Source organism: Macaca thibetana, chromosome 3 (genome assembly GCF_024542745.1).
Source record: "Macaca thibetana thibetana isolate TM-01 chromosome 3, ASM2454274v1, whole genome shotgun sequence".
Taxonomy (NCBI): domain Eukaryota; kingdom Metazoa; phylum Chordata; class Mammalia; order Primates; family Cercopithecidae; genus Macaca; species Macaca thibetana.
The window spans coordinates 64690186-64699123 of NC_065580.1; the positions used below are offsets into that span (position 1 = coordinate 64690186).

The 8938-nt window shown below is 37.0% G+C and overlaps 1 pseudogene; it reads right to left on the reverse strand.

Moving 5' to 3' along the window:
• Positions 1-7983: 7983 nt before the first annotated feature.
• Positions 7984-8259, reverse strand: LOC126951256 (dynein light chain 1, cytoplasmic-like; annotated as a pseudogene).
• Positions 8260-8938: the final 679 nt, after the last annotated feature.

Sequence of the window (8938 nt, forward strand, 5' to 3'; positions counted from 1 at the left end):
GATTCTGAATTACTAATCAGAGATAAAGATGTAGAAATAATCAGCCCTCATACAAAGACTGTGGTTCTAGTGGATACTGCATACAGTGGGAGCAATTACTACCTCTGCCTAGATGAAAGGGTATGGCAGACAGGTGTCTGGAGAAGGGATCTGAAGGCAGGGATTATCTCTCAAGTTGTCATATTACTTTCAGCTTTGTTTCTATCCTTTATTCTTCTGCTGAACAAACTTTAGCTTAAAGCAGAAAACACAACTAGTTCAAACATGTGAAGCTCAAAATTATTTAACTCTTATTCAGTTTAGACTTCTGTTCTCAGGAAAAAGGAGCTGTTCTTGACTAAGTGGTGTTTTGCCTTCTTTTATGCTTCTATGTAGTTCTGTTTTAAATACAATGGAAATATGACTTTAGTGAGGGTCACAGAAATAAATTTACATAACACACATACTTTTCTGTTTCTTGACTTCATAATTTACAGTTTAAATCCTAAGGTAAATAGGATGCAGTTCAAACAGCTGTTTTACATCCATACAAAGACAGTCACTTTCCCCTAGCCAAAGAAAAAGGACACACATTTTTCTCCAGTTGATTCTACATTGTAAAGTTTTAACTTTGCACTATTCCTCCTCTTTCACCATGTTTCATATACTCTCCACTTTTAGTCCAACTATTGTTTTAGCAAATAATTTGTGAAGGTATAAGATAATGAAACCTCACATGTAACACAACTCATGTCTCCTCTTTTTGGCATGAGTCACTTCGGTAAAATCCATCTTGCAACTAAGGTTGTGAAATCTAGAAATATAAGGGAGTTAACACATTCTGGAGAAATGTCTGGATTGATGGAGATAAGAGGTGGGGGATGAATATTCCCCTTTTTGGTCCTTCGGATCGACAATTCTGAGCATATATATACTTCAGTATTCTTTAGGAGGTCCTTGTAAAATTGCCCTGCTTTAAACAACTCGGGAACGTATCTTTGTGTTAATTTTCCCTCTTTCTTGGTTCTTTCATGTATAGAGCTAGAACCCTTATAGATCATTCAAACTTTTTTTTTTTTTTTTTTTTAACTGAACAACTCAGGAAAGTATCCTTGTGTTATTCCCTTTCCTGGTTCTTTTTTTCCCCAATCTCCAATCCTAATTCTGGGGATAAATTCACAAAATACTCCACCTGCCTTTATATACTTGTCCCAGGCAATTCTTTCTGGAGAACTCAGGCTGAGATAACTCCACTTCTGTACATAATTATTATTTGATTTGGATTGTCATTAGTAGTCAGCAAGTCCGCAATGCTTCAGGCTAGCTGAATTCAAAAGTTCAAATAAAGACCATGAGCGGTGGCTCACGCCTGTAATCCCAGCATCTTGGGAGGCCAAGGTGGGTGGATCATCCGAGGTCATGAGTTTGAAACCAGCCTGACCAACATGGATAAAACCCATCTCTACTAAAAATACAAAAAGTTAGCTGGGTGTGATGGCACGTGCCTGTAATCCCAGCTACTCGGGAAACTGAAGCAGGAGAATTGCTTTAGCCTGGGAGGCAGAGGTTTCAGTGAGCCGAGATTGCACCATTGCACTCCAGCCTGAGAAACAAGAGAGAAACTCCATCTCAAAGAAGGTTAAAAAAAAAAAAAAAAGTTTGAATATTCTAATTCCATGCATATGCTTCCACTCATATAATTTCATTCAGGCAGACAATTTCATACAGTGGCACAGTTACCACCAGCAGCTCTTAGTTCTTATCTTCTTTTCTAAGGGAGTTTAATTAGAAATAAAATGCCTGCATCTTTTCATCCAAAATTGCAATATTGTGTCCAGTTGGTCTGGCTTACATCACATCCCAGGCTCAATTAGTCACTGGCCAGGGTATGGAAGGCTTTGACCTCTGGAATAATGGAAAGAGGAGAGGGAGGTATAGTTCCTCAAAGAAAAATAAGTTTACTATTCCAAAATAACAACAGATATTTAATATTCATTACTTCTCCTTATCCTGTTCCTCTTCTTGCTCTTCTCTGCTATTTTAGCAATATGTACTTTTACAAACGATTATTACTATACAATAAATTGGCTTCCATGTTTATTATGGTTTACCTTACCTTGCAAAGGAGAAAGACCTTTTTAAAGAAAAATAATAAAGTAAAATATGTTAAAGAAATTAAAATAAATAAAAAATAAAAGAATGTGAAAAAATATGAAACCATGAGTTAGAATAGATATCGTAGGTACCCTCAGCTCATATTAGAGGGTATCCACAAACTTGACTGTAAGCTTTCTAGTGCTTACTGTGATCTATGAAATGCAATTAGTGAGAAAAGTATGTGGTTTCTCCATGCCAAAACAATATAATTATTCAGGAAAGGGAAGAGACTCCTTTTATCAAGACCAGAAGTTCCTGCAGTAAGCCTCACCAAGAAAATCCTGTACCATTAACAAGATACACATTCAGCCACTTATTTGTAGTAAATATATTGAAGTTAATTCATAGAACTCTCCTTCTAAAGCCCCTCGGTATAAGCTTAGGACATTATACTAAACTGTAATTTAAAAGAAACAGTTATATGGATGTTGGATCTGTGTCCCCACCCAAATCTCATGTTGAAATGCAATCCCAAATCCTGGAGGTGGGGCCTGGTAGGAGGAGATTGGAAAATGGGGGTAGTTTTTCACGAATGGTTTGGCACCATTTCCTTTGGTACTCCATCTCTCATGATTGTGAGTGTGTTCTCATGGGATCTGGTTGTTTAAAAGTGTGTGGCACCCCCTCTTTCTCCTGCTCTGGCAATATAAGTGCTCACTCCCCCTTTGCCTTCTGCCATGATTATAGCTTTCCTGAGGCCTCGCCAGAAGCTGAGCAGATGACAGCATTATGCTTCCTGTACAGCCTGCAGAATTATGAGCCAATGTCTTTATAAATTACCCAGTCTCTGGTATTTCCTTATAACAATGAGATAACAGACTAATACAAATGTCAATCTACTGTAATCTGAGTATGTGGTTCTCTAAGAGTTTGACTTAATTTAGAAACAAAATGCCAAATATGGAGACCAGATTTTTCTTAGGTCTGGTATAGTAGACATTAATCCCTAGCAGCCCTTTGATGAAACAAGACAAAATGAAAGTCATATAATCTCAGAAAGCACTAAATATTATCTTAGAATTTAAAAAATCACATTGATGTATTAAATTTTTTGAGAGAATTTACAGTACATAAATGTTTATATTTATTACTTTTCATGTATTCAGCAAATAGTACCCACTGTGTTCAATATGTGCTAAATGTTGCGAATGTGATGGTGAGCAAGTCTAAATACAGTGGATGCTCTCATAAAGCTGAGAGTCTAGTGGAATCAATTGACATCAACAATCACACTTAAAAAGATATAATTACAAACTCATGTAAGTGCTCTGAAGAAAATAACTTGGCCCTGGTGTCTGTGAGGACTCTTCTAAATATTCATGCATACGAATCAATGTAATACTTTAGTTAACCCTATGAATTAGGCATTATGACTATCCCCAAATTACATATCAGCTAGCTAAGACACACAAAGCAAAAACACATAGCTACTAATGATACTTCCTGGAGGTGAACATAGGCAAGTCTAACTCCAGAGTCAGCCATTTTGTTCCTGTAACATGTATTACAGTTTTATAAAACCATATAAAAACAAATTGTGAAGAGACCAAACTATCCTTATTTTCAGGTGATATAATCTGAAAAAATAGAGTTGCCTGTAATTGATAAGTCATCCCCAGCAGGATGGCATTGGCCAAATGATTACATCTACCAGGGCATCAGCTATGCTTCTTCTGCTAAGTCACCTGGATAAGTGCTCATGCAGGGCAGCCCTGCTCCCTGTGCCCCCAGTCTCCTCCCCAAGGGCAGGATTTGAGTCCAATCACAACATTATTCACGCATTACACTGACATTCAGGGCTAGGTTTTCTCTACCTGCCCCAACGTCAGAGTTCCCCCAGCAGTGGTCACTCTTCCAGCAATGAGCTTATGCCAGAGTGAGTAATACACTTTCAAATTCTTTATTATTGGCTTCAGTGGTGTGCTTTTTAAAATCTCAGTACTGTAAATGGGAGAAAATGATAAAACATGCAACAGGTTAGGCCTTGCCTTAACATAACTATTATTAATAAATCATCTACTGGTTCCAATAAAAGAAAGAAGAAAGATCTCACATACTACCAACTTAACAGTAAATGGTGTTTCTGTACACCATCAGTAACTAAAAGGAAAGGAAACTAAGATAGATTAATTTTCAAAGTAGCAAAACAAAACACTCCTCCAAAACAATCAAACAAAAGAAAGCAAGCAAGTAAATAAAAACAACCTACAGACTATCTAGTAATTACCTGTAAGTAATTTAGAAGGCTGTCATAAGGTAGGTTGTAGCACAAGATTTAAATAAATGGAAACTAATACAGTATTTCTGAATGATATGATTTAATATTGTAAAGATTTTAATTCTTCACAAATCTATCTATGATTGCAAAATAATTCCAATAAAACTCAGAGTTTTGGAGAAACATGAGGAGGCTATTTTTAAAATTTACGTAAAAGAGGCTGGGCATAATGGCTCATGCCTATAACCTCAGCACTTTGGGAGGGTGAGGCAGAAGGACTGTTTAAGCCCAGGAGTTTGAGACCAGCCTGGGCAACAGAACAGGAATTTGTATCTACAAAAATTTAAAAAATCGGCTGGGTGTGGTGGAACACACCTGTAGTCCTAGCTACTAGAGAAGTTGAAGCAGGAAGCTCGCTTGATCCCAGGAGTTTGAGGTTGCATTGAGCTATGATCACACCACTGCATTCCAGCCTGAGCAACACAGGTGCTTTCTCTAAAACAAATACATAAAAAAGAATAAAAATGTATATGAAAGAATAAAATTCTGTTGCTTACTAATAGTATCTTTAAAAGATAAAATAGAGAAGAGGCCTCATGCTACTAGATATTAATCCATGTAATCCATGTTAGAGAACATTATCATGGAAACAGTGCATTCCTTATATAGGAACAGAAAGATACACTAACAGTCTTGTATACAAAGACACTAAGCATAGATATAAAGAGGTCCCAAACTTTAGGGGAGAAAAGATGGATGATTTAGTAGAAGGCATTGCAAAAAATGGCTCATTTTTGTGGAGAAAAAAAATTGTGCCTCATTTTATATAAAAGGTGATTTGATACAAAATAAAGACTTGAATATAAAAGGCAAAATATAAAAACTAAGAAAAATATTAATAATACAATATGAATTTAAATGCATAAATACTCAAGTTTTTTCTTAAAGAAAATGTTTCAGAAACCTAAGAGAAAATATTTGCAATGCTTAAAACAAGAAATTTACAAGAAACTCTGCAAATCAAAAGGAAACCTAAAAAAACAAATAAAAATGGGCAAAAAGCATAAACAGGCAGTTCACAGCAAGGTTGAAAAGTTGCTCCATTACATCACTAATATATTAATTTAAACAGAAACAATACCAAGATTCTATAAGACTGGAATTAGAACTCAGAAAAAATGCCAAGTATTTGCAAATACATATGAAATGAAATCTCTTGTGCTTTGTGCACTGTTGTTAGAAGTTTAGACAACTGCAGATATCCAACAGTATTTAGGGAAATTAAGCAGGCTTGTTTTTTTGTGAATATATCTTTGAAGTAGTAATTTCACTCCTTATTGTGTACTCATTATATATTTGCTAGTTCATATTGAGTATTGATTTAGGAAAAGAAGAGCTACAATTTACCCAGGTATTCATCCCAAGACAATTGGATAATAAAACCAGGATGAGTTCAAACCATGGAGTAGCAGGAAGCTTTCAAAAGCAGTGAATATGAGATTCATACACCACCCTAGAATGACTGTGAAACAGAGTGGAGTGGAGAAAGTCGGGCAGAAATTCTTAGCATAAGATCATTTATTTTAATAAAAATAGATACATATAAAAAACAACTGTTAATGTTCCTTATGGATATATATTTATCCAAAGACACATGTTAAACGGAATTGTGTAGCTGGAAAGAGAAAGAAAAATAGAGTGGCAATTATGGCTCAAAGAGTAAAAATAATAAATAATGAGATAAAACCAAATACACCTTTGTCTTGGTTATTATTATTGCTGTGAAACAAATCCTTCCAAAGTTTAATAACATAAAACAATAGCAAAGACTTGGAACCAACACAAATGTCCATCAATGATAGACTGGATTAAGAAAATGTGGCACATATATACCATGGAATACTATGCAGCCATAAAAAAAGGATGAGTTCATGTCCTTTGTAGGGACATGGATGAAGCTGGAAACCATCATTTGGAGCAAACTATTGCAAGGACAGAAAACCAAACACCACATGTTCTCACTCATAGGTGGGAACTGAACAATGAGAACACTTGGACACAGAGCAGGGAACATCACACACTGGGGCCTGTCATGGAGTTGGGGGGGGAGGAGATGGGGGAGGCATAGCATTAAGAGAAATACCTAATGTAAATGACGAGTTAATAGGTGCAGCAAACCAACATGGCACATGTATACATATGTAACAAAACTGCATGTTGTGCACATGTACCTCAGAACTTAAAGTATAATAATAAAAAAATAGTATTTATCATATTCATAGATCTATGAGTCAGGGCCTCAGAATGGCTATGTCTGAGGCCTCTGCTTAGAAGATTCAGATGGCTGCAGACATAAACACCTGGGGCTATATGATCCACTTCCAAGATGATGTCTGCACTCACATGTTTCAAACCTAAGTTGAGATCTTTTAAAGACTGACCCGACTGGGACTGGTCAACAGAACACTTATACATGACTTCTCTGTGTGGCTGAGGCTTGTCACAGCCCAATGGCTTGGTTCTGAGGGGACATCCTAAGAGGGCCCTCCATTGAATAGGTGTTCCAAGTAAACCAAGTAGAGGTTCCACGGTTTTTGGTAACCTACTCTCAGAAGTCACAGTGTCAACACTACCATACTCTATTGGATGAAGAAGTCAAAACCTCACTTTGATATAAGAAGTGGAGATGCAGTCTCCACCTCTTGGTAGGAGGGGTGGTAAAAGAAGCATAATGAAGGACTGGAGATATTGTTAAGGCCATCTTTAGAAAATGTAACCTGTCACATTTGTGCACAAAAAGAAAGTGATAATGTCTCATGAGATGAGCAATATATTAATCACTCCACATCTCAGGTCTCCCCCACCACACCCCCACACACATGAAAGGAAAGAAAAGATGTCTGATCTAAACGGCAGGTGGAAGTGATCAGTAAATCTTTAGCTCTTGAACTTAAAGCTAAAATGTGTGTAGGAATTAGATGGAAAAGAAGGAAAAGGATTTCAAGTGTAGGAGGCGGCATGTGTTAATGCATTGCAGCAGGAAGGAGCCAGGATCATGGCATATACTAGGGAGTGAAACATGGTCAGTATGGCTGGGACTCTGTCTCAGCCTATCCATGCTGAATTTACCCTCCTATAATAAAATACCTGATACTGAGTAATTGATAAATAATAAAGATTTAATTCTCACAGTTCCGGAAAGAAAGTCCAAGACCAAACTGTTGGCATTCAGTGTCTGGTGAGGGCTTTTCTTGCATCCTCTGGATGAGAGGAACACTGTGTCCTCACATAGAAGAAGGGACCAACCCTGTTCCCTCAGCCCTTTTGTAAGATCACTAATCTTATGAGAGTTCTGCCTTCATGACTTAATCTCCTCCTAAATGCCTCACTTCTTAACACTCTTATATTGTTGTTTAGGTTTCAACATATGAATTTTGGGGGACATATTCAGATCACAACAGCAACCAAGAGAGAGAGAGAATAGGGAGGGAGGTAGAGTCCAAATAATGTAGGTAACATAAAAAATGTTGCAGCTCATTTTAATAAGAAAAGGGAGCAATAGATTTTTTTATATTTATTTATTTATTTATTTATTTATTTATTTATTTATTTATTTTAATGACATGATTTTAACCAGATTTGAACAGAAGAATGGCCACTTAGCCCAGGTAGAAGTAGATGAAGTGTTTGGTTTCATGTGTCAGGTAACTACCATAGTTCCTCCCCACCATGCAATGCCAGGTGGGATTGTACTTCTTGTCAAATTCCTTCTTGATATGAGCCGCAATGTCCTCTATGTTCTCTACGTTGTTTTAATCCAGTGCCTGAGTAGTGCACTCCACTGTGTCCTATTGCATCTCTTCCAACATGTCCGCATTTTCGATCACGGCCTTTCGGTCGCACATGGTTACCATGGAGAACTGCAAGGGTCTTTCAGGGAAGGTGCTAGCACCCCTCAGGCCCCGCTGGAGCTGCCGTGGCTACCGAAGCCGTGGAGCCACACACCTAGTGATCCATCGAAAAACAAGGACTGCAGCCTAAATTCCAAATACCAGAGACTGAAATTTTCAGGCTTGCTAAGGGAACACCTCGTTGTTTGAACCTTTGCTGTGTTTTGTACAGGGCATTCTCTGTACTAGTTTGTTGTGGTTATGAAACAATTAGCAGAATAGCCTATGTTTGTAATTATTTTCTATTCCATATTCTGCCCCACGTTTTTTTCTCTCAAAATCCCTTCCTTTAAAAAATAAATCTGTTGCAGATGAAAAAAGTAAAGAAATAAAAAGACATGATTAAATGTGTGTTTTGAAAACAATTCTATTTCTGTAGTGTGGCAAATAAACAGGAGGAAAGCCAGAGTCAATATAGGAAAACCCAAATTTAGACTAATAAAGTGATCTAAAGAAAAGATAAAGCTTGCTTGAAATAAAATGAAAACAGTGGAAGTGGAAAGACGTATACTTGTTCAGAGCAGGAATTGCAGTGAAAATGCTAATAATTTGGATATGATAGAGGAAGAAGTAAGAATTATCCTAAACTGAGCAATTGGATAGACTCAACATTTTCTGGGAGAGGCAAAGTTGG